This window comes from Ailuropoda melanoleuca, chromosome 3 (genome assembly GCF_002007445.2).
Source record: "Ailuropoda melanoleuca isolate Jingjing chromosome 3, ASM200744v2, whole genome shotgun sequence".
Lineage (NCBI taxonomy): Eukaryota > Metazoa > Chordata > Mammalia > Carnivora > Ursidae > Ailuropoda > Ailuropoda melanoleuca.
In genome coordinates, this window is record NC_048220.1 from 76,389,255 (window position 1) to 76,411,255 (window position 22,001).

Genomic DNA, 22,001 nt, shown 5'->3' on the forward strand with positions numbered 1-22,001 from the left:
GACAGTAACGATTATTAATTTCTCTTTTGTTATGGGCTTACTAGTCAATAGTTGTCAGTGCCTATAGCACCTCAGAGACTCCCCTTTAAGGAGTCTTCTAAATGGCAAAGGCTGGAGGTTTCTCAGTTTAGGAAACAGAGCATAAAGCATGGAGGACTCATTGTGCCCAAACTCCAACCTTTGGAAGACCCCTGAGGAAAGGCTCTCTTTGGTATTTGCCACACATTTTTTTACTCTCAAAATTCTAAAATAGTTGAGACTTCAAGCCTTCAAAGCTGTCCAGCTCCACAGAAGTAGACAGGGGCATTTCAAAGTGGTAGGCAGAAGCTAGACATGAGCACTGGAAGGAACAACTAAAGGCAGAGTCCCAAATATTTAAAAGGGAATAACAGAGACATGAACTGAAGGCAAGGACGGTAATAAATAAGCTACACATTAAAGCCTGCGGCACAACATCCTGATGTTGTGGCTTCCAAGACCTTGGGGCTGACAGATCACCAGCCACAGGTGCGGAACGCGTGCCCTCCTCTTCCACCTCTGCCCCAGTAACTCCTAGACTCATTATAGTGCATTTGATTGCGGGTATAGCCCCCACACCTCCTGGAGAAAGGCTGCCATGCCAGTAGGGTCAAAAACTCCCCCTTCTCAACCTGTGGAAGGAGTCCCTCAAATGACTGGAAGAAGCTTCTATTAGAAACCATCCCACTGTACTTCACAGCGCCTCCCAGCCCTGAGAGATCGAATAATATCCAAACCCCAAACAACCTGGGGCCAGTTCCACCTCCTGGATCCTCCCCCATCTCCCACCTTGAGAGTGTACTTTAACAAACTGCTTTGTGTTTGTTGCTTTCCTTCCTGCTGTCTTTATTCTAGCCCAGATCCCCACATACAAGTTCTGTGGGGAATCCAAAGACCCAGACTTCCATTCACACAATGCAGACTTTCCCACCAGGAACAAAAAGGTCGTCACACTGTTGTCTTTCTTGGCCATGGAAAAATCAGAAAGTCACAGACCCTGATATTCAATAACAAAAACAAAAACATAAAAACTTTTCTGTTCCTACAGCATCAAGTAGGATTTGACATTTTGAATTTCTAATAGTTCCCATAACTTACAGATTGGAATATATGACACAAAGGACTAAATATTTCTTAGACTACCAACTATTCATCAGGCTTCATACCCTGGCTAATTATCAGAACTGTTTGGTTTTTTTTTTTCACTATCTAAAAGTTTAAATTTGTACAAATAAATTAATAAATGAAAAGACCAGATCTCAAAAGGAGATGGATGAACAGAGAATAAAAAAGGATTCCTCATTTGTCATCTGGCTGAAACTCAAAAAAATCCAGACAGGGGAAGAAACCTCCTTTCTGGATAGTAGTTTTCTATTCTTTATACAAGTTGCCTTAATAATAGATAATTATACCCTGTCTATAGACTTCCTAGAGCTTAAATTGGATATCATTTTCTTCATTTCCTGCCTTCAATCACTTCTAAAATTTGCTGAAAAATTTTAAACATCTGCTTAATTCCACTGAAGAGGTGGCTATGCTTTGTTATAAATGAGGCAATCCATATGTTTATCTTATTTCTTATATGTGTATATTCAGGACGGTGATTTGATATAAATGGGCTTATACACTTAAATCACACATTTATTCACCATTTGAAAGTCCAGAGAATTTTGTAAAATTCAGAAATTTAAGATCACAATTTTATTATGGCTAAAATGATTATATATGAAGCCAGAGTATCCTCTTCTGTTTTATTTATTGGATCCAATTACTATCTTCAGATTAAAAATGGGCAACCCACTTGTCCTGGGAGACAGAAGCTTTCGAAGCATCATGTCTTACTTGCTTTCAAGTCAAACTTAGTTTTATTCTTTTGGCAGCTGCTCAAGCTTATTACTACATAATTGGCACCAACAGCTGCCTCTGCTGTGTAAACCATATGAACATCACACAATCCAGACTCTCACCATCTCATTTAGTATTAGCTCACTTTTTGTGCAATGAAGTGTGTAGTCTGAAGTCACAAAAAAGCAAACCAGAAACAAAGTATGGAGAATCTTACAATCTTGAATTCAGAAAACTTATGGTCCACAAATACTTTTTTCAATATTTAAAGCCGACACGGTATCACAGTTTCCTCAAAGCGATGTATAGATTTATTTTTCCATGTAGTTTTTGGCTCGCTTGTAAATTAAAGGAAAAAATAAATTTTAAAAGCAATTAAAGTAAAGCAGCAATTACAAAGGACTCAACTTCTACATTCAACACTTAAAAAAACAAATTATAAATCTATCTTTACTTTGTCAAGCACAATTTAAAATAATGAATAGGAAGGACATAAAACTAAGGAGAACTTTATCAAGATATGTCCTTGAGGCATATAGAGTTTCATCCAGTTGATGATAAAGTAAACTGAAATCTCTAACTCAGAAGCCTATCTCCAGCCTATCTCTTTTTGGTATCATAAACCAAACATTTATCCATCTGCCCTCTCAGTGGGATGTAGACCTTTGGCCCATAATGGAATTCACCTTAAGTATGTTCTTCAAAAAAACAGATGTTCCTCTTAATAACACCCTGTTAAATGTGCAGAAAGCTTAGGAAATACATCCTGGCTGACAAAGATACATCTAGAGTAAACAAAGCCATTTAGTTGTTCAAAACAAGTAACACTGCCTAATCACTAATTCACTTATTTATGTACTTTCATGTGATGGTGTTGAATATCATTTGGAGTCAATGTATTGAATTAGGGAAAATATAGGATATGTGGGTCAATGTGATATAATGCACACATATTCTAACAGAGGATATTAAATGAGATAAATATAAATTGTATAAGTATAAATATGTATAAATTAATACATATGAATGAATGAATTATACTGCATAATTTCAGTTACTATGGTTGAATTCAACTGTTACCAGAGCACAAGATAATTATTTTAAATGAATGATTTTTATCCTCTCCTCTCATGAAAACATATATTTACTTATAGCCTGATTTATTTTCTTCATAATATTGAGGAAACAAAGATTTCTAATGTTTTTCATACCTATGCATTTTCATTATATATCCTGCCATTAAGACACTGATCTTCACATCTGGAATAAAACCCCACATGGATTTGGGCCTTTTACCAACCTACTTCAAATTATTCAAAGATACTAAAATATATCAGCTAAAATATATCAAAAATATATATTTTGCTGAAGACTTTGTGTCTGTATTCATGATGGATATTTGTGGTTTCTTTCCTTGTAATATCCTTATCTGGTTAAGTTATATGGATGTTAGACTGGTAAATTAAGTTGTGAAGTATTTCCTCCCATTCGATTTTCTGGAGAGATTATAGAGAATTGATACGAGTTCTGTCTTAAATGTTCGGTGGAATTCACCACTGAAACTATTAGGGACTGGGATTTACTTTGTTGGATATTGTGCTATTCATGGTTTTATTTCATCTGGAATGAATTTTGAGAATTTGTATCTTTCAAGGAATTGGTCTAGTTCATCTAATTGATCAAATTTATTGCCACAGAATTGTTTATAATGTTGTTCTATTATTTTAATATCAGAGAGACATGTATTGTGTCCTCTTTCTTTGTTGGTCTTGCTGGATTTATCAATTGTATTGATTTAAAAAAAAACTTTTGGTCTACCTTCTTTCATCTTGCTCTAGGTTTATTTTTTTTTCTCTACTACTTAAGGTGAAAACTAGAGTTACTTTTGTTCTGATTCATACATGTATTGTTATAAACTTCCCTCTAAGCACTGTTTTAACTGTATCCCACAGGTGTTGACATATTATATTTTTGTTTTCATTTAGTTCAAAATATTTTCTTATATTCCTGAGACTTCCTCTTTGGCTCATAGGTTATTTAGAAGTGTATTATTTAATTTCCAACTATTTTGTGATTTTCCAGATCTATTTTTGTTATTTATTTATAATTTCATTCTATTATGGTCAGAGAATATGATTTGTATGGTATCTATTTCATTAAGTTTCAGATAATTACCATTTTCTTTGCTCTTTCTTCATTCCTGAAGTTATGAGATTTCTTCTGGAATCATTTTTGTTTAGCCTGAGGAACGTCCTTTAGCTTGCTTGCTTTTTTCTTCCCCCACTGTGCTAGTGACAAAGTCTTTTAGTTTTCCTTCATCTACGACTGTTTTTGTTTGTTTGCTTTTGCTGTCATTCCAGAAGGGTATTATTAATGGATACAGAATTCTAGGTTGGAAGAATTCTTTACTTTTTTGGGTTTTTTGTTTGTTTTGTTTTCGTTTTGTTTTGTTCTCGTAGTTTATCTGGTTAGAGGTTTGTTGATACTTTAATTAAACTGACGTCTCAAGTGGTTCTAGCGTCAATTTGGTTTTCATATCCTTTGCTGTGTGTCAAGGGTTGTTTTATTAAATTCATCAGGAGTGAGCCCAGACTCATTTACACTTACAGACAGAATTCAGGAGCTCTCTTCTCTAGCTCACTCCTCTCCAGGATTTCTCTTATACTCTCTGTATCCAAGAGCCCCTTACCTAGTCTTCTGAACAGAAATATTTTGTTTATTTCCTAGTAATTTAGCTTCACATGCTATAAGTAAACTGGAAAAAATAAGAGGAATCTCCCCAAAACTCTTGGACCACAGGGTATCCTTTCAACAATTCCTCTGGCCAGGAAAATGGTTTTATCCTGGCTTTTAGGTGTCTGTGATATTCTACACTACTGATAACTTCCTCCTTTTTAAACCCTCTCCTGTCATGAAGTCAGAAATACTTTTCTCTTAGGGATTTTATCCTATTTCAATAACTGCTCTCAACTCAATCTTTAAGTGGCACCACTTCTGTCAATTCTACCCTATTCTTCTCTGGTCCCTCCTATTTTCCCAAACTCAATAAAAATTGTGTTTGCACAAAAGTGACCCTTAAGCTTTCCTCCCATATTTCCATTTGAATAAAAGATTTCCTGGAAATATTTTCAAAAAGTCTACTTTTTGTTGCTGAGTTCATGGTTCTGTTATTTCCCCATGAGCTACCACTGCTTACATTTACAGTCATTTGGCAGGATGTGAGCAAGTGAACCAGAAATTTGAAATATTGCCAAAGAAAGTAAATAAAGAGATAAGCAATCTGTAAATAAACAGAGCTACATATTTGTGTATACCTATCTTCTTAAATGCAGTTTGAAAAATGTTGTAATTTTAATGTGATTTTAAATGTTTTCTTAGAAAATAAAAATATTACACATGGTATCAATCATAAATTGTACTATGCAATATCAGGTTGAAGTGTTGATAAAATTAAAAATTATTTACTGTTTTGGACAAGCAACTTTTATGCTACAGTCTTTGTCTTATTAGATGAATTTCCTCCCCAAACAATAAAAATCTGTTAAATTAAAAACTGGAGATGATGATAATTAAGGTAAGATTACTTGAAACACAAACATACACCCTCAAAAGATTGTTTTCTGATTAAATTAGAGTGTAAATAAGGGTAATATTTTGCCTATTTTCAAGTAAAAGCCAGAAAATTATTTCAAGCCACTTTAGCAGTGGTTTTATTCAAATATTGAATATAGTAATAAAAATAAATTTTATCTGTATTTTTAAGCTTAAAACAATATTTTCCCTCATATTTGTGACTGATTCTTACATTACTCAATTGCTATTAGCAGATTATTTCATACATATTTTATCTCATGCCATTTCTTCTCATATATTCTATGATTCAGACTCACCTTTTATTTCCCAATTGGGCAAAATTAATGAGATTTTACTACAGATACTGTAGTGTGAAAGTCAATGCTAATTAGCAGCTTTACCATACAGAAAGGTGAACTGAAATTTCCTGTGCTGGAATTATGAGAGAAGAACATACTAAAACATTGCATGTGGTGAGAAATAAAGGAATTGATGGGAAAGAGAAAGAAAAATAGAATGAACAGAATGTGCAATTTTATGCACAGCTAGAAATATAAAATACAACATATATGAGATTAATCATATAAAATTATTTTTGCATAAATATAGTCTTAATTTTCCCCAATTGTAAATAAAATAGCAATAAAAGAAGAAATAAATTGGAAAGGGAAGGGGTTTGATGAAAAAAGTCACAGGACTATAAAAAAAAGTATTTATGTTCTACAAGCAAAGGAAGAATAGTCTCATGAAAAAATTTTATTTTATTTCTGGCATCTATGTCTATAAATAAATATATGATGAATTATTTTAATTAAATTCCCTGCTTTGTTTAAAGTGGATTTGATTTCATTGATATGATGAAATAAGATCTCAGCATTATCTATTTAGATAATTGTACGTGTCGATTTTAAATGTACTCTGAGTAATTCTTATGATTTAAGCCATTAAGAACTAGACATTCAAACTTGGGAAGTAAATGGTCAAACTGAAAGTGTCTTTCTTGTGCAAATAGCTGATAGACTTTTATGTATAACCTATCTATGCTCAGTGCCTGTCAACATCTCCACTCAAAGTTCAGTCATACTGTGAACAGTCAAAATATCAGGGTACTTCTGAAGGTTTTCAGATTTGCACATTTAATGAAAATATAAACATAGTCTTCTATTTTTTATTGTTACTTTTAATATAATTTACTAATATTTACATTATTTGAAATGCTTAAATATTAAAAATATGCTCCAGCTAACAGTGAACAAGCTGGCATTCTAAGGCATCTTTATCACAGTTAAAAGAAGGGAATTTATAAGAATAATTATTGAGGTAAGAATTACTACTGATATTTGTTCTATCTTACTAACTGCCATCCTAAGACCACTGACAGAGTTCTTTGCAGAAACTGACCCAGACTCACATTCAAAAAGGGAGAAAAGAGTATTTTTCAGCACTGACTGGAACAGCAACACATGGAATTTTTAAAAAGCAAACGTCATTGGGGCGCCTGGGTGGCACAGCGGTTAAGCGTCTGCCTTCAGCTCAGGGCGTGATCCTGGCATTATGGGATCGAGCCCCACATCAGGCTCCTCTGCTATGAGCCTGCTTCTTCCTCTCCCACTCCCCCTGCTTGTGTTCCCTCTCTCGCTGGCTGTCTCTATCTCTGTCGAATAAATAAATAAAATCTTTAAAAAAAAAAAAGCAAACGTCATTAGAATCTATGAAAAGCTCAAAAATTGACAATAGAGTTTGCTTGTCAGAGCTGTTTCCATTAATCTCACCACTCCTAAAAATAAGCAAAGAGAAATGATCTTATTTGGACATTTCTGCTGTTAAAAATGTAAATAGTTAATTCTCTTTTATATAAGTACTGAAAATTGAGATGAGAGACTGTATTAAACCTTCAAGTGTTGAGAATTCCAATTAATCTTCATCTTGTGTTGTTACATATTATTTTTGACCAATGAATATTCAATATTTCTGAAATGTGAAAAACAAAATTAAAATATTGCGTGAAAATACATATTTTGGATAAGAAGGCATTAAAAGCAATTTTAGAGAGGAAACATGATCGAGCCATCATCAATGAAAACTGTTTCAAATGTCAAAAGAAGGCATTGCAAAGATTATCACTAAATGCAAATGCAAATAGAAAAATGTTGAATCACTTTCTGAATTTTAATAATTGCATACACACACTTTTTCCAGTATTAAATATCGACTATATAATGGTCTCCTAAATGAATCCACAGGATGCTGAGTAAAGTTGATGGGACTATCTTAAATATTACAGTGTTGAAGTAACTACAGAACAGAGGCAGTAAGCTGAATATTTCTAATAGAGGGTAGCCTATGTCTAAGAGTTTACAGAATAGCTAAATGCAAGCTTCATGTTGCTTAAATCTATAGATTGCAGGTGACAGTTTTGAGATAGCATTTACTTCAATGTTTTTTTTAAATCTTCATTTTCAGAAAGTGTTTAGTTTACCTAAGGGGTCATACTTGGTGTTGTACAATTCAATGGTTTTGGACAAATGTATAATGACTTATATTCACCATTATATCACAGAGAGTATTTTCACTGCCCTAAAAATCCTCTGTGCTCTATCATCTATTCATTTCTCCCCCTCCCCGGCTGGCAACTGAGGATCTTTTTATTGTCGCCATAGTTTTATCTTTTACAAAATATCATATACTTGAAATTATACCAAAATATCATATACTTGAAATTATACCTTCTCAGACTGGCTTCTTTCACTTAGTAAAATGCATTTAGGGTTCCTCCATGTCTCTTCATGGCTTGATAGAGCATTTCTTCTTAACACCAAATACTCCATTATCTGGATGTACCAGTGATTTTATTCATTCATCTAATAAAGGACACCAGTTGTCAAGTCTGGGCAATTATGAAGAAAAGCTGCTATCTATGTGTAGGTTTTTGTGTGGATATAATTTTTACCTCTTTTAGGTAAATACAAATGAGCACAATTGCTGGACTGTATGGTAAGAGTATGTTTAGTTTCGTTAGAAACTACCAAAGTGTCTTCCAAAGTAGTGGTACCATTTTACATTCCCAGCAGTAATGTATGAAAATTCCCACTGCTCCATATCCTCACCAGGATTTGGTGTTTTGATATTCCAGATTTCAGCCATTCAAACAGGAAGCATCTTCTTGTTTTAAGTTGACTTTCTCTAATGATATGTTATGTAAAACATCTTTTCATTAGGTTTATTTGTCATCTGTATATCTTCTTTGGTGAAGTGTCTGTTAAGGACTTTGACCCTTTTACATCATGTTTTTGGTTTTCTTTTTGTTGAGTTTTAAGAGTTCTTTGTATATTTTGGATAACATTTCTTTATCAGATGCTTCTTTTGGAAATATTTTCTACCAGACTGTGGCTTCTTTTCTAATTCTTCTGAAACTGCTTATCACAGAACATAAGTTTTAATTTTAATGAAGTGCACCTTCTTAATCATTTCTTTTATGAATCATATCTTTGGTGGCATATCTAAAAAGTCATCTAGGGTTTCCCTATGTTATCTGCTAAGATTTTTATAGTTTTGCATTTACATTTAGGTCTAAGACCCATTTGAGTTAATTTTTGTGAAAATTGTAAGATCTAGATCTAGATCCATTTTTTTTGCGTGAGGATGTCCAGTTGTTCCAGCATCACTGGTTGAAGACACTGTCTTTGCTCCACTGTATTGCCTTTGCTCATTCTTCTGTTTTTAAGTTTATTTTTTGCCACTGCTTTTCTCATTTCTCATTTAAGTTTGAGAAGTTTCTTTTGTCATATCTCAAGCTCAGAGATTCAGTCTCCTAATGAGATCATCAAAGGCATTCTTCATTTCTGTTACAGTGTTTTTGATCTCCAGCATTTCTTATGTATTCTTTCTTAGAATTTCTATCTCTCTGCTTACATTAAACCCCTGTTCTTGCATGATGCCCACTTTTTTCCCCATTAAATCCATTAACAGATTAATTATAGTTTTCTTATATTTCAAGTCTACTAATTCCAACATTCCTGCCATATCTGATTCTGGTTCTGATGCTTATGCAGTCAAATTGGTTTTGTTTATTTAGTCTTTTAATATACCTTGTAGTTTTTTGCTGAAAAGTGAACTTGATGTTATGGGTAAAAGGAATTGTAATAAATAAGTCTTTAATGATGTAGGGCAGAGCGAGAAGAAAGGTGAACCATTATATAGCTTATAAATATGTCTCAGTCTTTTAGAAAACCTGTGTCCTTGAACTGTGAATTTCACCAGAGCTTCTCAAGTTTTCTTTTGTTTTGTTTTGTTTTATTTCTCCCCTTAGCTGGGACAGGATGGATGGAGGGGCTGGAGTTATATATTTCCCTTTACCCAGGAAGGTTAAGCTCTGGAAAAACCCCAGCAGGTGAGACCCTGGTAAAACAGTTTCCCCTGAGGGCAAGCCTAGGTTAGAAGAACACAATGCTCTGGTATATTTAAAAATTGTTCCTTTCCCCTTCATCCTAATAGAAGTTCAAGGGGATTTTTCTCTGATACTCACTGTGGGGACCTGGTAGACTTCCAGGAGGTCACACTCACACAAGTGTTAGGGCCCTCGTATGACTAGGTCCTCCAAGAGTTTTGACTCTCAGATTTGTTCACAATGAACCTCAGCAATTCTTCAGTTAGAGTTGTGTTTCCCTACCCCAGCATTGTTTCTTCAGCTCTGGCAAACTCTGATTTTCTGTATCTACCCATCTGTCCAATTTGGGGGGTAGCAGTTTGTCCTGTGATGACTTTATTACTCTGACAGCTCTAAAAAGGATTCTTGATTTTTCAGTTTGTTCAGCTTTTTACTTGTTTTTAGGAGAGAGTAGCAACTTCTAAGTTCTTTACACCTGGACTGGAAATGACAAGTCCCAAATTGGTTTTTCCATTCATATTTTCTCTCTCTCAATCTCTCTCTCTCTCATATATATAGATATCTGTATATATATAGATATCTATATATATCTATATATATATCTATCTTTAAAGATTTTATTTATTTATTTAGGAGAGAGAGCGAGAGCAGGATGGAGAGAGAATCTGAAGTAGACTTCTTGCTAAGTGCAGAGCACGCAACACAGGGCTCGATCCCAAGACTATGAGATCATGACCTGTGCTGAAACCAAGAGTAGGTAGCTTAACCAAATGAGCCACCCAGGCACACCTTTATATCTCTTAATATTAGAAGTTTTCTTTAGTTTTCTGGTAATCTTTGAAAAGCTAATTATAATTGTGAGTAGGAGCATAAAAGATTGATGGAGAACTCCAAGCATAGATGGGTGAGGCTTGTCAGCTATGAACTTACATTACGATGGATCGCAGTATCTTTTTAATTTCACATGGAACTGCCCCAACTGTAATTTCCAATCTGAAAAGATGTGAATGACAGTATACTGACAGTAAAATGTTGAAAGAGATCCTGGCTTTCAGCATATGATAAACATTCTGTTACATAAACACTGCTCCCCCTAAGGTTTCCTTTGTGATGACCCTGTCCCCAAGTCATCTATTGTTTCCCAGGCCAGTCTCATCATTTTAACCTCCCCAGAGAATGAACTTCTCATTTCCTTCTATAAGCAGCTGTGTAGTATTGAGGAGATCTAGTGATCTCACTGCATCTTAACCTGCTCACAACTGGTCTTCCTCATTGCAGCCATCTCTTTGTCCCCAACTCCCAGCACTACTATAGTTCTCTATAGTTAAGAGTTTGGTTTCTGGTTTACCTCTCTTTTCTCCCTCCAAGTTCATCTGTTCTGTTTTGTAAATTTCACATATGTTAATTCTGGAAGCTACAGAGGAATTCTGCAGTCTAAGTCAGAATGATTCTCAGCTTGTACCACTAATGACAGAGAATTTGGATTTCTCAGGTCTGACAATTCTGGTCTGCTAATTCACTATTAACAGTACTACTCCATCTGCATTCTAGTTTCTTTTTTTTTTCTTTTCAAGCTTTTATTTAAATTCTAGTTAGTTAATATACAGTGTAATATTAGTTTCAGGTATAGAATTCATCACTTACACAACACCCAGTGTTCATCACAACCAGCGCACTCCTTAATGCCCATCACCTACTCAACCCACCCCTTGCCACTTCCCCTGCAACAACCCCCAGTTTGTTCTCTATAGTTAAGAGTCTGGTTTCTGGGGGCGCCTGGGTGGCACAGCGGTTAAGCGTCTGCCTTCGGCTCAGGGCGTGATCCCGGCGTTATGGGATCGAGCCCCACGTCAGGCTCCTCTGCTAGGAGCCTGCTTCTTCCTCTCCCACTCCCCCTGCTTGTGTTCCCTCTCTCACTGGCTGTCTCTATCTCTGTCGAATAAATAATAAAATCTTTAAAAAAAAAAAAAGTCTGGTTTCTGGTTTGCCTCTCTTTTATCCCCCCATGTTCATCTGTTCTGTTTCTTAAATTCTACATATGAATGAAATCAAATGGTATTTGTCTTTCTCAGACTAATTATCTCACTTAGCATAATACGCTCTAACCCCAACCACATCATTGCAAATGGCAAGATTTCATTCTTTTTTATGGCTGAGTAATATTCCATTGTATTTAGATACCACTTCTTTATCCATTCATCAGTCGATGGATATTTAGGCTCTTCCCATAATTTGACTATTGTTGATAATGCTACTATAAACATCGGGGTGCATGTAATCCTTCAAATCAGTATTTTTGTAACCTTTGGGTAAATGCCTAGTCGTACAATTGTTGGGTCATAGGTTTGTTCTATTTTTAACTTTTTGAGGAACCCCCATACTGTTTTCCAGAGTGGCTGTACCCGTTTTCATCCCCACTAATGGTGTAAGAAGGCTCCCCTTTCTCTGCATCCTTGCCAACAACATCCTGTGTTGTTAATTTAACCAAATTTGTTGTTCTTGTTGCCTAGTTCTCTCTGTCCTTGGAGTTTTATGCCCTTAAAATATCCACCTTAACTTTTTTAAGAACAATTTGCTTCTAGAATTAGTGAAATTAGACACCAGCATTCAAGCCACTATTTTACTTGAAAATCTCCACATTGCTCTTACTGATGTAAAATCAGGATATTGGTTTCACCCTATGAAAGAGTGCACCAAAAATTTAACTTCACTAGGAACATCTATTCCACTACTTCTAGTAATAAGTCAAAATCTTAAAAAGTTGATCAGGCAATATTAAAATTGCAAAAAATAAATAACATAGTTTTTTCAGAAATAGGTCTATATCTTTAAAAAGTGAAGAAAAGGTGTTAAAAAAAACTGAGGAAACTGCCAACCACAGGAAAACTCACAGAAAACATCAAGAAAAAACATCACAAAGTATTATTTACTCTGTTTTCCTCAGTAGACCTCCACCTTCCAAAAGGGAAATCTAGTTGTTGGACATGAGTCTGCCAGTTAATTTCAAAGGCAAATGTAAGATTAGCCCAAATACTTCCTGCTTTCTTTTTTGTGACTTATGAAACCACATAGTACAACTGACTAGCTTATGATAAAAATATATTACCTGTGATATATAAAATCAACCTTTGCTAGCTTTCATTCTCAGGATGATTATATTGGATTCTTAAGCAAATAATCTGAAGCTTTAGAATATCTGATTAGTAGAAACTTGAGGTACCAATGATTATAACACTAACTATATTGCCATAGTTGTAAAAGAGTATGCATTTATTTAATAAACATAGCATGAAATAGAATTGTAATAATTTTAGCAAGTAAGACTTATTACAGGTGCTAAATTAATCTGTTAATTCATCATACAGTATTCATGTGGGTTTTTCTTTGGTAGAATCTCAATAGTCTATGATACTGTGATTTTATATTAATTAGTTAACTTCTGTAAAAACTTGTCAGGCCTGAAAAGAAGTGCTTACCAAAGAAATGTGACACAACCAGGTCACAGTGACTGCTATTATTAATATTGCATTAAGATATAGTATGCATAGTATTTTATAACTTATAAGGAATTCCAAAATGCCTATTCTATTGATTGAACTAATCTATGAGGAAAAATAATTGGAAACTGATGTTTAAGAAAGTTAAAATTCTTGCTCAATGTTCCATACCAAAAAAAAAAAAAAAAAAAAAAAAAAAAATATCTTGGCTCCCCTTACAGCTTTCATTTCCCAATTCTACTTCATATATACGATAAAGACATTTACAGGGTCGTTTNGACAGGGTTGGTTTTTTTTTAACCTTTAAGTATTTATTACTGTGTTTCTTCTGCATTATTATAGAAAACCATCTCAAATAAAAGGAAATAATAATATATTCTAACTGTTATGTCATTTTTACAGTAGAGGAACTGAGACATAGAGAAGTTAAGCAACTTATCCAAATTCACATAGTAAATATAGGGCTAGTATTCAGCTCCAGTGTCCTCACTATTAAATGCTGTAAGGATCTCCTTGCCAGTCAAATAAATCTCCTTTGCAGTTAAATGATTTTCGAAATTGTAATAAGTGACAATATTTTTATTTTTTATGTCTTCCACTGAGCACAAGTATATGCAGAGCTGACAGAGATAAAAAACAAGAATCAAATAAATTATAACATGATTACCAAACACAAGGCTTATGTAAAAACAATATTCATGTGGGTGTAAGTAAGTCACCTCATGCTTAAGGCATAATTTTAGTTATCTCTTTAATATGACATTAAAATGAACATAGTTTTTTTGCAGTGCCTGGGTGGCTCTGTCAGTTAAGTGTCATGATCTCAGGGTCCTGGGATGGAGTCCAGAATCAGGCTCTGCATTCAGTGCAGTCTGCTTATCCCTCTGCCCCTCCCCACCCCCATGTGCTCTCTCTTTCTCAAATAAATAAAATCTTTCTAAAATGAACATAGTTTTTAAAAACATTTTTAAACACAGGACAATAAAATATAACTAAAAGAAAACTGAAATATGCATGGTATTAATAAGAGTAGCTTTTGGCAGCTTAAATTTACATTTGTTCTCAAATGTAATTTAAAATATCGGTAATTTAACATTACTTTAAAATGGCACATACATTTGTTACATATATTTGAAGAAAACAAAAAGTGTTACTTTAAACAAACAAAGTAGCAAACAGACCCACTTGTGAATCATGCAATTGATCATGCTCTACAATTTCTAATACAAACTCAAGTGAATATGCTTTTCCTTTCCAGGTTACTGACTTTCAATTAAATAGAATCCAGCATAAATTAAGCAGTTGCAGGTGAACAGCTGGACCTTAATTTCTTCATGTGACTTTTAAGTACATGTATTAAAGATTATTTAATTAAATTTGCACTGGTGTCTCAAATTGACAAACACACTGAGGGCTTAATGGAAATGAAATTACTTTCAATAACAGTGAAGTTGAAAATAAACTCTTTTTGCAGAAATTCTATGAAGAGCTAAGATTAAAGGCCTCTGATAACACCTTGGCGTTTAAAAGACAAGAACCCAGAAAACTCAAATATTACTTTGAATCATCTGTATGCATATGTTGAACGTGTTTCAACAATTCTTCAGAGAATCAAAATAGTAAGAATTTTCTCCTTTGCCTGATAGAACCATTGCGTTTGGCTTGACTATCAGACAGGACTTATATATCTTTCATCTGAATATAAGTCTTGCTATGCCTCTCTGATAAGCAAAGCAAATGAAATAAGCAATGGAGCCTTTTAGAGCATTGGCTTGTGCTGTGCATCCACAAGTGATTTCTAAGGAACAATAATATTCTAAGAAACTAATTTGTGTGGATTTTCTTTCTCCCTTGGGTACCAGATCACTTTCAATGTATAATCAGGAGGTTTGGCATTCATTTGACTTATGGAACTATACGACTTTTCATATCCCCAGAACAGACATTTAAGCTTAGAATGAGCCCATCATACTGTTTCCTAGGCTTACAACATTTCTTTCTTACTACTTATGGAAATCTTGGATACAAATCTGCATCAACTCTCGTTCACTCTTTCCCACTCCTGCTCTTTTACACAAACATAAGCAANTTAAAATGAACATAGTTTTTGCAGTGCCTGGGTGGCTCTGTCAGTTAAGTGTCATGATCTCAGGGTCCTGGGATGGAGTCCAGAATCAGGCTCTGCATTCAGTGCAGTCTGCTTATCCCTCTGCCCCTCCCCACCCCCATGTGCTCTCTCTTTCTCAAATAAATAAAATCTTTCTAAAATGAACATAGTTTTTAAAAACATTTTTAAACACAGGACAATAAAATATAACTAAAAGAAAACTGAAATATGCATGGTATTAATAAGAGTAGCTTTTGGCAGCTTAAATTTACATTTGTTCTCAAATGTAATTTAAAATATCGGTAATTTAACATTACTTTAAAATGGCACATACATTTGTTACATATATTGAAGAAAACAAAAAGTGTTACTTTAAACAAACAAAGTAGCAAACAGACCCACTTGTGAATCATGCAATTGATCATGCTCTACAATTTCTAATACAAACTCAAGTGAATATGCTTTTCCTTTCCAGGTTACTGACTTTCAATTAAATAGAATCCAGCATAAATTAAGCAGTTGCAGGTGAACAGCTGGACCTTAATTTCTTCATGTGACTTTTAAGTACATGTATTAAAGATTATTTAATTAAATTTGCACTGGTGTCTCAAATTGACAAACACACTGAGGGCTTAATGGAAATGAAATTACTTTCAATAACAGTGAAGTTGAAAATAAACTCTTTTTGCAGAAATTCTATGAAGAGCTAAGATTAAAGGCCTCTGATAACACCTTGGCGTTTAAAAGACAAGAACCCAGAAAACTCAAATATTACTTTGAATCATCTGTATACATATGTTGAACGTGTTTCAACAATTCTTCAGAGAATCAAAATAGTAAGAATTTTCTCCTTTGCCTGATAGAACCATTGCGTTTGGCTTGACTATCAGACAGGACTTATATATCTTTCATCTGAATATAAGTCTTGCTATGCCTCTCTGATAAGCAAAGCAAATGAAATAAGCAATGGAGCCTTTTAGAGCATTGGCTTGTGCTGTGCATCCACAAGTGATTTCTAAGGAACAATAATATTCTAAGAAACTAATTTGTGTGGATTTTCTTTCTCCCTTGGGTACCAGATCACTTTCAATGTATAATCAGGAGGTTTGGCATTCATTTGACTTATGGAACTATACGACTTTTCATATCCCCAGAACAGACATTTAAGCTTAGAATGAGCCCATCATACTGTTTCCTAGGCTTACAACATTTCTTTCTTACTACTTATGGAAGTCTTGGATACAAATCTGCATCAACTCTCGTTCACTCTTTCCCACTCCTGCTCTTTTACACAAACATAAGCAANCTAAAATGAACATAGTTTTTTTGCAGTGCCTGGGTGGCTCTGTCAGTTAAGTGTCATGATCTCAGGGTCCTGGGATGGAGTCCAGAATCAGGCTCTGCATTCAGTGCAGTCTGCTTATCCCTCTGCCCCTCCCCACCCCCATGTGCTCTCTCTTTCTCAAATAAATAAAATCTTTCTAAAATGAACATAGTTTTTAAAAACATTTTTAAACACAGGACAATAAAATATAACTAAAAGAAAACTGAAATATGCATGGTATTAATAAGAGTAGCTTTTGGCAGCTTAAATTTACATTTGTTCTCAAATGTAATTTAAAATATCGGTAATTTAACATTACTTTANAACATACTCAAAGCCTCGTGCAGACACAAGAGCTGTGTAGTAAACCAGATCTCATGTGGACAGATCTGTGCAAGATATCATTTATGCATTACCATGGCATAAATTATGTCACACTCAGAGTTCTGACATACAAGATCAAGAATATAAGCACAGAACACTATGACAAACATACAGAATGCCTTTCGGGGTTTTTTTGTAGGGGAAAGATAGTAGGTTTTTACAAATTGTATTACAAATAGAAATGTAGAAACAACAAAGAAAGTTTGAGCCACATAAGTGACTTAAGATTGTTTTAAAAATNCAGGCTCTGCATTCAGTGCAGTCTGCTTATCCCTCTGCCCCTCCCCACCCCCATGTGCTCTCTCTTTCTCAAATAAATAAAATCTTTCTAAAATGAACATAGTTTTTAAAAACATTTTTAAACACAGGACAATAAAATATAACTAAAAGAAAACTGAAATATGCATGGTATTAATAAGAGTAGCTTTTGGCAGCTTAAATTTACATTTGTTCTCAAATGTAATTTAAAATATCGGTAATTTAACATTACTTTAAAATGGCACATACATTTGTTACATATATTGAAGAAAACAAAAAGTGTTACTTTAAACAAACAAAGTAGCAAACAGACCCACTTGTGAATCATGCAATTGATCATGCTCTACAATTTCTAATACAAACTCAAGTGAATATGCTTTTCCTTTCCAGGTTACTGACTTTCAATTAAATAGAATCCAGCATAAATTAAGCAGTTGCAGGTGAACAGCTGGACCTTAATTTCTTCATGTGACTTTTAAGTACATGTATTAAAGATTATTTAATTAAATTTGCACTGGTGTCTCAAATTGACAAACACACTGAGGGCTTAATGGAAATGAAATTACTTTCAATAACAGTGAAGTTGAAAATAAACTCTTTTTGCAGAAATTCTATGAAGAGCTAAGATTAAAGGCCTCTGATAACACCTTGGCGTTTAAAAGACAAGAACCCAGAAAACTCAAATATTACTTTGAATCATCTGTATGCATATGTTGAACGTGTTTCAACAATTCTTCAGAGAATCAAAATAGTAAGAATTTTCTCCTTTGCCTGATAGAACCATTGCGTTTGGCTTGACTATCAGACAGGACTTATATATCTTTCATCTGAATATAAGTCTTGCTATGCCTCTCTGATAAGCAAAGCAAATGAAATAAGCAATGGAGCCTTTTAGAGCATTGGCTTGTGCTGTGCATCCACAAGTGATTTCTAAGGAACAATAATATTCTAAGAAACTAGTTTGTGTGGATTTTCTTTCTCCCTTGGGTACCAGATCACTTTCAATGTATAATCAGGAGGTTTGGCATTCATTTGACTTATGGAACTATACGACTTTTCATATCCCCAGAACAGACATTTAAGCTTAGAATGAGCCCATCATACTGTTTCCTAGGCTTACAACATTTCTTTCTTACTACTTATGGAAGTCTTGGATACAAATCTGCATCAACTCTCGTTCACTCTTTCCCACTCCTGCTCTTTTACACAAACATAAGCAAACATACTCAAAGCCTCGTGCAGACACAAGAGCTGTGTAGTAAACCAGATCTCATGTGGACAGATCTGTGCAAGATATCATTTATGCATTACCATGGCATAAATTATGTCACACTCAGAGTTCTGACATACAAGATCAAGAATATAAGCACAGAACACTATGACAAACATACAGAATGCCTTTTGGGGTTTTTTTGTAGGGGAAAGATAGTAGGTTTTTACAAATTGTATTACAAATAGAAATGTAGAAACAACAAAGAAAGTTTGAGCCACATAAGTGACTTAAGATTGTTTTAAAAATCAATTTTAGATTTAAGAAATTGAAAATAATTTCAGTCATATTAACTTCCATTATAAATAAGAGGAATAAAGCATATATCCCTATTAAAAATATAATTTATATTAAGACAAATTACAGATCACTATAGTAATTTTTCCAACTACAATAACCAATATAGTTTAAGTAAAAAGAAAAAAAAATAAGTCATGGGAATGTGATGTATAGCATGGTGACTGTAGTTGATAACACTGTACCGGATATCTGAAGTTGCTAAGGGAACACGTCTTAAATGTTCTCATCACAGGAAAAAAAAATATAACTATGTATGGTGACAGCTGTTAACTAAACTTATGATGGTGATCATTTTACAACATATACAAATACTGAATCATGTTATATACCTGAAACGAATATGTTTTATGTCAATTACACCTCAATAAAAAATAAATAAGTAAACAAAACCCAGTTCTTCCTCCTTGCTTTTCCCAACCCCAGAGAATGTTAACACCATTCATCCAAAAGCCCAAGTCAGGAATTTTAGTCATCCTCGATTCTTCTCTTTTTTCATCCTCCAGATCTGTCAGGATATGCTAGATTATACTGCAGTGTAGCAAACACCTCCAAACTCTCAGTGGCTTAACACAGCATATTTCTCACTCTGATTACTAAGCCAGAGGTGGGGCTCTGATCCACTTTGTCACACTGACTCCAGGTCCCAGGCTGATAAAGCAGCCACTATCTGGAATATTCCTAGTTACCAGAACAGAGAGAAAGGAGTTCTAAAGGTTTCATCCTGGCAGTCTGGTGCTCAGAGCAGAAGCAGCACACATAACCTCTATCAGAGCTGATAATTGGCCCATCACTCAACCACAGGAGGCCAGGAAATACAATCCTAACTTGTGCCCAGAATGCAGAGAGTAGAAAAATTAATAAACAGCATTAGTGACTATCATACTGTCTTAGGAGGAACCCCTCAGAAGCAGGCCCTAAGATGAAGATTCATGTGAAAATGATTTGTTAGGAAATGCTCCTAGGAATAAACAGTAAGAAAGTGAGGAGAGAGACAGGGAAGAGGAAGAACCCTACAAATATTCAACATCAAACAAAATCTCATGGAGGACAAGTTAGGCTCAACTCTATGGAAGATTCTGAAGACAGTCATACCTCAGAGCAGCCTGGACCAGGGGCAAGGAAGCTGGAGTAGTTATTTTTCTACACCAGGAGCCATTTGCTGGTGCTTCTCCCAGGGAGATGTAAATCCCAGTTATCTCTGGCTCTTCTTACAGACAATGGCTGTTAGAAGTGAAAGCACAGCATGAAAATGGTAAAGAAATCTGAAAACATACAGTTGGAACATTGACATCATCTGCTACACACACATACCAAACCAAAAACTAAATAAATAAATAAGAATTGTTATAAGAATATTTTTCTTTAAAACAGAAACATTTTAGACTTCTAATTAAATACAACCTTTTTTTTTTCCCCTTCACCATTTTTGGGTTTATAATTCAAGTCAGAGTTCAACCCCCCCCAAAAAAAATAATTAAAGCCCATTAATTTACTAATTTTGAATTAATTTTCTGCTTAATTTGTTTCAATTTTCATTGTCCTACAGATAATTCAAAACTCCTGACTGAGAACCTTCAGTCTGAAAACATGTTAATATTTAATATAGTATTTCGCATGTATTCAATTAATAGCTATGAGGGTAATGACAAAGATAAACTTTTTTTTTCAGTCTACAAAATGTGTCAGGCAAACTTAACATTGCCCCTGGAGTTAACATGGGAGAAAATTTTACTATATAGTGTCTTCTTTCGAAACTTCAGAAGCAGATTCAGAATAGAATCCAATGAATTATACTTTTTTCTTTAAATGAGTTTAGATACATTCAAAATGTATTCTGTAATGATGATAAATGTAAGTGTTGATTCTGTTTTGACAGGTCAACATCACCTACAATGAATATTACCAATTAGAAGCAAGGTTTCTTCATTATTACTGAGTCTACATCCCTTTAACAAGTGCATGTCAAAATGTTAAGAGAGGTGTTACCCAGCATTCTAATAAGACAAACTCTAATCTCAAATGATTTTATCCAAATCAACACACTTAACTTTAAAGCCCACTATATCGCCATTGATAAGTTTAAAATAAATTCCATAATCATATGTTATAAAGAAATGATTTATAACCTGAAGCATGAAAAGCAGTAATACTGAAATAAAGTCATTCTATTCTATTTGAAATGGAGACTTTAACTACAAAGTAAACTTAGTTGTCAAAAGAATGAAATCATTTTAAATGCCTGGAAGATCAGATACCTGGTTGAATATCAAGTAAAATTCTTTTATTTAAACTGAGAGAATAAGGTCCACAGACAAGTGTCTTTCTCTTACTGAATCTAGGAATGATGACTACAAAGATTAATTGATTTAAAGAAAGAAACAAAAGTGACAAGGGTAAATACAATTAATATTATTGATTAACAAAAGTAAATTAAGACTATATAATCTTGCGGGTAAGATATATACTCAATATTACTATTAGGTGTCTACAGTCTAGTTAAGAAAAAGTCAAAGATACACAGGAGACAACTGCTTTAAATACACACATGAAATTGGTAGGTTACTCAGATACAGATATGATGATTATCTAGATTGGTAAGGAATTTGAGATTGTACTAAAGCCTCTATTAAGTCTTTCCAAGAAAATATTCCACAGATACCTCAATGTTTTGCTTTGTTAAGGAAAGATACTATTGGATTTATAGCTAGAATAACTGATTCCTTGAGTTTCTCTTTCAATGAAAGGAAAGCAAAAAAATAGCTTCTGTGGAGTGAGGCCAATTCATGAGTTCTAAGCCAAATGAAATAAAATAGAAAGTATAAAAATATTCAAAGGGGCGCCTGGGTGGCACAGCGGTTAAGCGTCTGCCTTCGGCTCAGGGCGTGATCCCGGCGTTGCGGGATCGAGCCCCACATCAGGCTCTTCTGCTATGGGCCTGCTTCTTCCTCTCCCACTCCCCCTGCTTGTGTTCCCTCTCTCGCTGGCTGTCTCTATCTCTGTCGTATAAATAAATAAAATCTTTAAAAAAAAAAAATTCA